Source organism: Mus musculus, chromosome 4 (assembly GCF_000001635.26).
Source record: "Mus musculus strain C57BL/6J chromosome 4, GRCm38.p6 C57BL/6J".
NCBI lineage: Eukaryota > Metazoa > Chordata > Mammalia > Rodentia > Muridae > Mus > Mus musculus.
This window is the reverse complement of record NC_000070.6, coordinates 50,440,887-50,452,991: the sequence shown is the minus strand read 5'-3', so window position 1 is coordinate 50,452,991 and position 12,105 is coordinate 50,440,887.

Here is a 12,105-nt window from a genome sequence, read left to right as displayed (position 1 = left end):
TTATTCAAAGCTAAGTTAAATTATATGTTAGAATCCTAATGCATAACAGGTATCCATTATTATTATATATAAAACAAGTGTTTTTATGAGGTGTTATATCTAAAATAACATATTTTATTATCTTAAGATGATGGGCAGTGAGCTAAAGTTTAGAAAATGTGGACTGTGGTAAGAGGTTGGAAGATTTAACTCTCATCAAGATGAAGTAAATACATATTTTTTAAGATATAAATACTGGTATGTCATAGGATAAACACACTCTGACATGGAATAAAAATGTACCTATTCCTTTTTCCCTCTCTCTTCTCCCCCTATTCTCTTTCTGCACCACTTTGTCTCTCCCTCCCAATAAAACCTCTTCCAAAAAGTAGATGAAAAAATGGACCTATTCTAGAAAAAAATTCCTTTGGAATATATATTTCTTAATTATTTTCAAGCAATCTATTACATATAAATAAACCAACCTCTGAAAGAGGATCTAAAAAGATGACTCTAAAAACCTATTCATGTATGTGCCTCCTGCTGGAATGCCAAAAACATGAGCTGGTAAAAAAAAAAAATTAGATCAATTTAGACTCCGATATTTGTTTTTATGCCTGTCAATCTTTTTTTTTTACATTTTATTTTATTTTATTTCATTTATTTTTTATACTTTTTATTAGGTATTTTCCTCATTTACATTTCCAGTGCTATCCCAAAAGTCCCCCATACCCTCCCACCCACTCCCCTACCCACCCACTCCCACTTTTTGGCCCTGGCGTTCAAAAAACGCCACCAAAAGATTGGGAAAGGATCTTTACCTATCCTAAATCAAATAGGGACTAATATCCAATATATATATAAAGAACTAAAGGAGGTGGACTCCAGAAAATCAAATAACCCCATTAAAAAATGGGGCTCAGAGCTAAACAAAGAATTCTCATCTGAGGAATACCGAATGGCTGAGAAGCACCTGAAAAAATGTTCAGCATCCTTAATCATCAGAGAAATGCAAATCAAAACAACCCTGAGATTCCACCTCATACCAGTCAGAATTCCTGTCAACCTTGACTCATTAGAAGAATGCATGGACAAAATGATGTGATAAAAGAAATGGTGGGGTGAGAACCCAATAGTTACATTCATAAACTGTTATAGACACTCTGTGGTCTGCACAATGAACCCCATGTATGTAGACAATCATATTTATCACAGGACAATAAACTGAGTGAACTCAGAAGGAGTGTGCAACTATGGGAAAGGCAAAGTGAGGATATGGAATAAGGTATATGAATGCATTCCTGCCATATGGACTGGTCTTGAGACTTTCACTTGAGAGCCAAAAAATAAAAAAATGATTGAAAAATTTCAAAATTTCTACTTGATGAGATTTTAGGTATAAATACTCTCCCTCTTTCCTTTTCTCTTTAGCTTCTTTTCCTGCCTTCTCTTCCTGTACTGATCCTCCCTCTATATCTGCCTCTGGAATTCAGTCAGTAACAGGAGAAACAGAAGACAATCATTGCTGATAAAGGATGGTGAACATTCTATGAAATTAATTCTAGGAATGACATTTACAAAATTAAGATTTAAGGTGGGAGAAAATGAAAACACTGGCTTGAGGAATAGAGAGGGGTGTGGAGATATATATGGCATACAAAGATACTGGTTAAATAGTAGCAAACTACAACTACAATTTGCATGGTCCACAATCATGCCTGTATTTGAGATATCCTTATTGTAATTAATAATGTCTCCTCCACTAGGCAGAATTTTCTGTAGAAACAGAACTGGTGAGAAACAAAAAAATATAACAAATTAATAAACAGTAATGACTTTAAAAACAACAAAAACATGGAATGGTGATCAAAAAGTGGTGGGATAAAATGGGGAGGACTTGAAAGAGAAGGAATGGGGACTATATTTCAACCAACACATATAATTATGTTTGATACTTTCAAACAATTAAAAAACACTTAATGTTCTATAGAAAGTCAGAACATGAAATGTTTCAGGTTCTTAATAATCTTAGTTTGTCAGGTTTTGGAGAGAAGAGATACTCTGAGTGTTTTTGTGTTGTTTTGCTTCTGGGGGACTTGTTTTGTTTTCTTTGCTTTGGATACCCCTCCCTCCATAGATATGATGGTCAAAGAACAGCATTGTATACTTATCAGCATCCCTATAGCATTCATGGATTCTCAGAACACAGACAGGATCTGCTGCAGAGTCAACTCATTATCCTTTCTAAGACTTAATGTAGCTATTGAAATCTGAGAAAGTTTTCAAGATGCAACAGCAGGGTAGGCAGATTAGCACTGAACTCTGTCATGGAAGCTGAACTCTGTCCCAATCAAGTTCTGAGATAATAGCTGGTGCTACCAAATGGCAGGAAGAAATGAGCATTCATTCTTTCAAGAGAAACCTGGGAGCAGTGAAGTGATTTAGCGGCATGACAGGCTTCTGCCTTATCACATAATAACATGCTCATCTGACAGTAAACAGGCGTAAGTGGAAAAAAGGGAACGCTCCTTTGACTGTTTCTCAGGTGTTGCATTGCTTGTGATTTTGTTCCTACTCCAATAAGGCTCCCTCTGAGAAGGCTGATACAGGCAACCATTTGTCTACATTTTGGTAAGTGGGGAGATGATGCTTAAGTCTAGAAGAATACTCACCTGACTGACTTGTGTCTCCTGTTTCTAATGATACAGAAGAGCATTTAGGGGCTTTGAGGTCACAGCTAACTGTTCTTAGATTCCAGGCATCACTGCTATTGGAATGAGACTCCCGCATCTCATTTTGTCACAGAAGCTATAAGTCCGGTTATACATAGCTCACATGGTTTCTGAAAAATATAAAACTGAAGAAGCTCATTTAAAGAACAAGCATTCTGTCTGATATTCAGGAGACATTTACTGTAGAGCTGGGTACCTCCAGGTGAACCGCATAATTTTCTTATCAAATTGTGACAATGGTCCTAGAATTTTTTTGACTTTTGACTTTAGAAATTCTTTACAGTGATTTTTATTGATTCATTGTGGATTTCACATCATGAACCACAATCCCTTTCATTTCCCAGTCCTTCCATACCAGTCTTCAACCCTTTAATCCCCCTTCAGAGGAAAATAAAAAAGTAAAAGTAAATGAAATTGAAATTGAAAAGAATCTCACATGAAAGATGAGGTGTACTATGGTGTCTCATATGGTGTCTCAGTTCTGTTTCAAATGTTCAGTGCAATGGGTCATTGTTCTGGGTGAAAGCTTCTGGTTTCTACTACACAGTCAAAATTGGATCCTCATCAAAACTGCTCTCTTCGTTTGGCTGTTGTTCTGGATCATCGGAATTCTGCAGCTTTGGACCTGCAAAACTTTGGTCCCAGTAGCCCATAGATGGCATAGATGTTAGAGTGGTCCAACTCAAAGCCCTGGATCTAGGGACAGATAATAACAGAGTTGGTCAGTCTACCAGCTCTCCAGTGCCAGCCCTTCTGTGCTGCCCAGGTGAGGAGCAGTGAGCTCTAGAATATTTAAGGGGAATCTTCACATAAGATCAATAAGGAATAGCCAGTTTGAAATAATGTTTCAATGATTGCTTTGCCTGATCACTATAGGACACAAACAGAAGGACAGAAAACCTAAACACAGCTACTAAGTGGGGTGCAGCAGCAATCCAGTTATAAGGCATGTATGCTTAGAGTGGTGAAGTGGAACTACAATTAGAGAAAGGTGGTCAGGTTACATACATTTGGTTAACCATAACATTGGAGGTGCTGATAAATTAAAACCTAGAGGTATGGCTGTAGAAAGACACAGTGGGAAAACATGCTTGCTCCACAAAAATAAAGACATGAGCTCAAATTCCAAGATACCATGTAAAGCTGGGCACAGTAGTTGTCTATAATCCCAGTGCTCCAAGGTGACAGGAGAGGCAAGGGCAGGACAATCTTTGGATGGTTACCGACCAGGTAGATTGGTGGAAATAGTAAAGTAGCAAACAAGATAGAGCATCCATCCAAAGATGTCAATAGCATGTATATGCCCTTACACACAAGCTTTAACTCAAATACTTTAACACACATGAGATAGAGAGAGTGACAGAGTGAGAGTGAGAGCAAGAGTGAAAGAACGAGAGAGAGAGAGAGAGAGGTATTTTACATAATGGAAGTAAAAAAATAGAACAGGCAAGGCATATAGGTTCTTTTAGGGTGAGAATTATTTTCAAAAGAAATGTAATTTATTAAAACAGAAGTCTAGAAACCCTGAGGTCTTCCCTGTCCAGTGTGTACTCCTTTTTGTGGTCCATACCTTAAAGCACAATCTTAGTCTCCTGCAAACATCAGCAACACCAGGTGAGATCCCAAAATCAATTCCCTGCTTGATGGCCCCTCTGGGAAAACCCAACAGTGGTGAAATCTGCCCAGCCCCCTTTGCACGCCATTTCCCAGGCCACAGTTCTGTGTGAATCCCTAGAGGCCTGATGCTGCTTCGGAGACAAGCAGGTGAGATATTCAGGCTCAAATCCCTTGCCTACTGGGTACCTGACATACCTAGCAGTCCTGATGTCTGCCCTGTCCCCTCTGCTCAAACTTCTGAGCCATACCTATAACTGCAATCCCAGATGCCTGCACGCATCAGCAAATACCAGGTGAGACCCCTACCCTAATTATTGCCTGCTGACCCCTCAGAGCAAACTTAGCCCCCTCTATATTCTATTTCCCTGGCCATAGCTCTACCTGAATTTCTGGAGGATTGCAGCTGCCCAGGAAAGAGCCCTGCAACCATCAGGGATTTAGAGTTCTATCTACATCCCAGGAGGCCTGCAGCAGGACAACCAGCAGCCTGAAGACATTAGAGACTACCAGCTCTACCTGGAAGCTTGCTGTCACCACAGAAAAATAGTTCTACCTGTAACACCAGAGACCTGGTTTCTAGAGCTGTCAATACAAGGGAAAAATAAACTGCTAAAGGCAAGGGTTAAAACACAATCAATAAAAGCTAGGGCTTTATGGCACAACCAGAACCCAGCTATCCTACTACAGCAAGTCCTGGATTTCTTAAAACTTATCAATCAAAAGAAGAATGCGAATCAATCCCTTCCTATCTCCTTGTACTAAGGTCAAATCTAAGTGGATCAAGGAACTTCACATAAAACCAGAGACACTGAAACTTATAGAGGAGAAAGTGGGGAAAAGCCTCGAAGATATGGGCACAGGAGAAAAATTCCTGAATAGAACAGCAATGGCTTGTGCTGTAAGAATGATAATTGACAAATGGGACCTCATGAAACTGCAAAGCTTCTGTAAGGCAAAAGACACAGTCAATAAGACAAAAAGGCCACCAACAGACTGGGAAAGGATCTTTACCTATCCTAAATCAGTTAGGGGACTAATATCCAATATATATAAAGAACTCGAGAAGGTGGACTCCAGAAAATCAAATAACCCCATTAAAAAATGGGGCTCAGAGCTAAACAAAGAATTCTCACCTGAGGAATACTGAATGGCTGAGAAGCACCTGAAAAAAATGCTCAGCATCCTAAATCATCAGAGAAATGCAAATCAAAACAACCCTGAGATTTCTTCTCACACCAGTCAGAATGGCTAAGATCAAAAATTCAGGTGACAGCAGATGCTGGCAAGGATGTGGAGAAAGAGGAACACTCCTCCACTGTTGGTGGGATTGCAAGCTTGTACAACCACTCTGGAAATCAGTCTGGTGGTTCCTCAGAAAATTGGACATAGTACCACTGGAGGATCCCACAATACCTCTCCTGGGCATATATCCAGAAGATGTCCCAACCGGTAAGAAGGACACATGCTCCACTATGTTCATAGCAGCCTTTTTGTAATAGCCAGAAGCTGCTTCGGATTATTATATAATCTGTGACAGGTGAGTCCTCATTAAGCAAGGCTGAGGGACTCATTTTAGGAAAGATTTCTGCTATTAATATCTTTTCCTGTTATTATTAAACATATATAATAATCACTAAGTAGTAGCACATCTCTTTGGAGCAGATCTCTGCAGATCCACGAAGATGTACTATCTCATAGTGATGCTATATAGACAAATAGATAACTTAAGTCTTAATGATGATCCTATAAGAATTCCTAAAATTATATCTGTGATTATTAAGATTTTTTATTAATGGAACTGCTATTACGTCCTTTACTGATACTCAAAGCTGCAATGAGAACTCTGTGAATCTCCCAAGTGTCACCAGCTGATTGCTCTTAGATGGTAACCAGATTTTCTCCTACTCAGAGCACATTCCAAGAGGCTGTAAAACAATTAACCAAAGGTCATTAAAAGGGATCTAATGATTTCTTATAGGTGTAGGAAAGAAGATAAAATATCAACTGGGTTTATCTATACCAAACTTCACTTATAACTTAGTTATGGTTTTAAACCTTTGGTGAACTTGTGGAGCTGAGGCAGGTAATGGATGTTTAGCTAGATAATTACTCCTAGTGGATATGCATGTAAACATTCCCTATTGTAAACTTCTATTTCAATTTATGATTTGATTTTCTGTGTGAACTTTTGATGAACTTTTTAACATGTGATCATGTATTCTGAATGATGTTTAAGGACTGAAGACAAAGAGAAGAGTCTGAACTGAGGGACTGGTGTGAGAGGAATGGAGATGAGAAGAACTGACCTAAGAGAGGAGCTGAGCTGAGGAGAAGTTTTTAGACAGAACACTTTTTAGATTAAAAGGAGAATGCAGAGTGGAGTTACTTAGAACTTATATGTAACATAAAATACTCAGAGAGCAATGTGCAGAATGCATAGGGAAAGAGGAAAAAAATATGTCACAGAGATCAGAAGGAGCAGGCAGGCTTCTACTTACAATGGGACAGAACAGGTCCCATGGCAAGGACAAGGCAGATTTAGTCTTGTTAAAAGAAACAAACCTTTTTTTCTTACAAACATGGGTTTAATTCATTTAGCATTAAAAAGGTAGAAGCCTTTTCTTTCTTTATGTAATAAAGATTGGAGTGCATTTTTCATCCAGAATGCGTGAGTTCTTTCCACACCAGTGCTTGGTCTTTTGCTCCGTATGCATATGAGTGTGTAAGTATGTAATTGGGAGAATGTAAACGTGTGTGTGTGTGTGTGTAAGTATGTAATTGTGTGTAAGTATGTAATTGGGAGAATGTAAACGTGTGTGTGTGTGTGTGTGTGTGTGTGTGTGTGTGTGTGTAAGTATGTAATTGTGAGAATGCATGCAAGCTGGGCCCAACTGAGTTTAAATGAAAATGAATAAATGAGCATGAATGAAGCTGAATATGAATTTATGTGAGATTATGCATATTTGCTTATGTAAAAGTTTTCATTCTGGGAGTGTTATTCTCTTCACCTGGTACAATAGAAGTTTATTGCTCCAAATTTCCCCCAAGCCTGACAAGCAAGAAGCTTCTGGACAATAGGGAAAAGGCTCTAGCAATTAATCCTTTACTTAATCTCCTGCTGTTTTAGGATGAGGTTCTAAGTGCCAGAGACTGCAGTTTCTGGCCACAGAAGATCAAAGAAGGCAGGTCAATACCATAGTAACTTAGACTTAGATAAGTAAACTTTTTATTATAGAGCAACCTTAAATTTCTTGTAAGACAAAGTCTTTCCCTCTGCCTACGCTCTCCCCTCTCCACTGCCTCAAGAAGAACCAACAGAAAGAAGAAACACCCTATGCTGGGGCTGGGCCGTGGCAAAAACTGACCATATACTCAATCACAAAGCAAGCCTCAATAGATGCAAGAATATTGAAATAACTCCTTGTATCCTATCATACGAGCATGAACAAAAGCCGGGGGAATAGGGAGAGCACCTGTGGGAATGGGGAACTGTAGGAGAGCTTAGAGAATATCGTAATATAAGGTGAATAAATAAGCAAAAGCAAAATGTGTATTTTCATCCCTAACGTTATATATAAATTCATCAGAAAATCTAATTACATTTTGACACTTTATTTTACCAGAGTTTCTAATTTCTAATTTCTTAGTTAAATTCAACCTAGTACACTAGCCTCATTTCAGGTGTTACTCGATATATTTCTGACATTAAGAATTATTAGTCTAAGTATAATTTTATCAGTCCTGAAATCTCAAGGTTGCACTTTAACTGCTATCAAATATTATCATCCCTTTACAATCATTCAAATTTCAATGACTGTGTTTTGTGACTTAATAAGCCATATAGAAATGTGTTTCCTCATTATACACTTCACCTAACTCATAAGTGTGCATGCTACAAGTGATCATTCAACAGTCAGGCAATGACTTACTATAGTCTTGATTTTATATCCAAAGATGCACAGTATAAGGAAAGCAGTTCTTCACAATGCAGGATGCTAATGGGGCATGAGAATGCTTACAGAGGGCTGAACTAATAAAACCCACTTCATATCAGCCCATTAAATGGTTCTTTCCTTAAAAGTGTCAAGCCTGCCAATGAACAAGAATGAGAAAATAAAACACTGAAAAACAATAGCCATCCCTTGAAAATATCAATCTGTTTATAGAATTAACTTCTGTTGTAGAATGTGACTTTTACTGACTCATTTTTCTTGAGTTTATTGCTAGCTATTTCTAGTTCTTTGCTGCTTGACAGTATTAAATACTTATCTAATGATTTTAAGTCATTTTAAGACAATTCACCTACTTAACCTCCTTCCTGTCCTGCTGGAATCCTAATTTTCAACAAGTCTGCTTCCTACTTCATGGTGTGTGTGTTTGTGTGTGTGTGTGTGTGTGTGTGTGTGTGTGTGTGTGTGTGCCTCACTTGTTTTAAACTTTCCATTTCTTAATATTTTTTATGTGTACATGCATGTTTTTCGATGCCTTCTGAGTCCAGAGTTGTTCATCAGATGCCTGGGAATAGCCAATATGGGTGGCTGTGTGCTATTCAGTGACATCCTGGGGACTGAACTCCAGTCCTCTGCAAAATTAGCAAGCTCTGTTAACTGTTGAGTCACATGTAGAGGCCCACTGAGTTTAATTAGAGTTTCTTGCTCTCAAAGTGGGAGGGGGCTACAACTTACCAGTGGATAGTCCACCAAGAAAAGTGACATTCCCTCTATTAACAGCCATTAACCTGTCATTGGTCAGGTAGGGCTAGGTCTTCACAGACCTCTCTTCCTTCCTTGATGAGAAATTGACAGTCCAGATTTCATGCAGCCCTTGCAGGTCTTGTAGGGACAACAACAGCAGAGGCAAGTTCATGACTGCAATGGCTATTCCCAGTAGAGAAGATGTATTTTTGTGGCTCTTTGCTCCTTCCTCTTCTCTTAAATTCTTTATTTTTTCTGACCTGTTTTTGAGTCTTGGAGTGGGTGGGATAGGCGTCCCATTTAGAGCAGAACATCCCACCATTACAAGTTCTGAGCCAAACCTGTCATTCATGGGTTTCAGTAACAATGTCTACATAATAGAGTGAGAAGTTTCTCAGCCATTTGATGCCAAGGATTTCTTTTCTACTTTGAGCCCCATTCCAAACTTACATAGGACCTTCAGAATGCCCACCACATGCTTGTACTTATCTTAAACAGATAAATGTGTCTACATGCATATACAAAAAGTGACATACCAGTTCCAAACATACATACTTCTAAATCTATAATTCAAAATTTATTCTTGCTTTGATTTTTCCCCAAAATTCTCATAGAAGGATAGAAAACTGATAGTCATGAAATATTTTGGGAAAATTGAAATCTTTTAAGGAATTACTAATATGAACTTAGAATCTACAGCTGAATAAAACATAATGTGTAGGAGTTAAGAGATTTGTTTTATATAACTAACTAATCAATAGGACAATCTCATATCACAATATACTGCACTTCTCTGCACTTTTTCTGCCTGTACCTTTTTATTCTGGCCCCAGTTCTTTTCTTCTTATGCATTCTATCTCTGTATGTTTTTATTTTTGTCAAAATAGTGTATAATGTGTATATATCTTTCAGACATTGAAGTTGAAATTTCTGATTGTGTCATATGATTTTTTGCTGAAGCCGATCCATGAGAGGTCATGTGATGTTTGGAGAGAGTATAAGACAGAGAGTGACAGGGTGCTTGCATAGCTGTCCATGATGTGTTGGTCTCACTTGTCTGCTGATCTTCACTTCACTGAGAGAATCATGGCAAGGAACTTCTCCCAGCTCTCCAGCTGGCTCTGGAGGCCAGACTGTTTCTGCCAGATGTTGCTATTGCTGATGATTTGTGTTTGGTGACACTCATTGAACTGACTGTTGGTATCCTGACACTACAGAACTGGACTGCTTGTTTCCTGATAGCAGAGACTGAAATCTCCCTAAAGAACTACTACATCCACACCTTGTCCTATTTACCATCTTTCTCCCATTATGTTTGGACAGTGGGCTAGAAAGTGGTGTCAAAGTATTTATCAAAGTAGGTTTTTTTTAAAAAAATCTAAGCTTATATGACATATTTGAACAAAGTGTGTTTTTATGCTGTTGTGGATGTGGCACTTTTAAAGTTGTTTGTGCTTTTATTGTGAGAGATCTTGGGAATAAATGAGAAAGAAAGGTCACTTAACACTGATGTATTTGTGTTAACAAGGTGTCAATTGTGCTGAATGTTTTTTTTTTTTTTTGTCAACTTGACACAGCTAAAGTCATCTGAGAGGAGTTAGCCTCAATTATAATTTATCTCCATAAGTCGGGACTATAAGCAAGCCTGTAGGGCATTTTCTTAATTAGTGTTTGATGGGGGGATGGCCTAGCCAATTGTGGGTGGGGCCATCACAGTGCTAGTCATGTCATGGTCTATAAAAAAGCAGACTGATACTTTGGTCCTTCTTAGAAGGGGGGAACAAAATACCCATGTGAGGAGATACAGAGACAGAGTGTGGAGCAGAGACTGAAGGAAAGGCCATCCAGAGACTGCCCCACCTAGAGATCCATCCCATTTACACTTACCAAACCCAGACACTACTATGGATGCCAACAAGTGCTTGCTGACAGGAGCCTGATATAGCTGGAGGAGCTAGAGGAAGGACCTAAGGAGCTGAAGGGATTTGCAGCCCCATAGGAGGAACAACAATATGAAACAACCAGTACCCCCAGAGCTCCCAGGGACTAAACCACCAACCAAATAGTACACATGGAGGACTTATGGCTCCAGCCACATAAGTAGCAGAGGATGGTCTTGTTGGACATCAATGGGAGGAGAGGCCCTTGGTCTTATGAAGGCTCTATGCCCCAGTGTATGGGAATGCCAGGACAGGGAATTGCTAGTGGGTGGGGGTGAAAGGGCAGTGGAGTTCTCAGTGGTGAAATGAGGAAAGAGGATAAAATTTGAAATGTAAATAAAGAAAATATTTAGTAGAAAGCAAGAAAGAAAGAAAGAAAGAAAGAAAGAAAGAAAGAAAGAAAGAAAGAGAGAGAGAGAAAGAAAGAAAAGACAGACAGGAAAGAAGGAAGGAAGGAAGGAAGGAAGGAAGGAAGGAAGAAAGAAAGAAAGAAAGAAAGAAAGAAAGAAAGAAAGAAAGAAAGAAAGAAAGAAAGAAAGAAAGAAAAGACAGACAGGAAAGAAGGAAGGAAGGAAGGAAGGAAGGAAGGAAGGAAGAAAGAAAGAAAGAAAGAAAGAAAGAAAGAAAGAAAGAAAGAAAGAAAGAAAGAAAGAAAGAAAAGACAGACAGGAAAGAAGGAAGGAAGGAAGGAAGGAAGAAAGAATGCAGACTTAGCAAGCAATGGGGAACAAACCAGCAAGCAGCAACCTTCCATGGCTTCTGCATCAGCCCCTCCCTCCAGTTCCCTGCCCTGACATCCCTCAATGGTGAATTGTCACCTAAAAGTATAAGGTGAAACAAACTCTTTCTTCCCTCAAATTGCTTTTGCCATGCAGTTTAATTGAAGCCATAAAAAATGTGACTAAGACAGAAGGTAACCCCAGCCTTCCTACTTTTATGGTTTCAACTGAAAAACCAAAGTAATTATTTAGGACACAAGGACTTAAGAAACAGCTCCATTGGTGAAGTGCTAGCCTCTCAATCATAGAAACTACAGTTTGATCTCCAAATCCCCTGCCTGTTGTGGATGGCCATGGTGCTGTTTGTATGCTAATTCTGCTTTCCTCAAAGGGGCTGCAGACAAGGAATGAGTCACACATACAC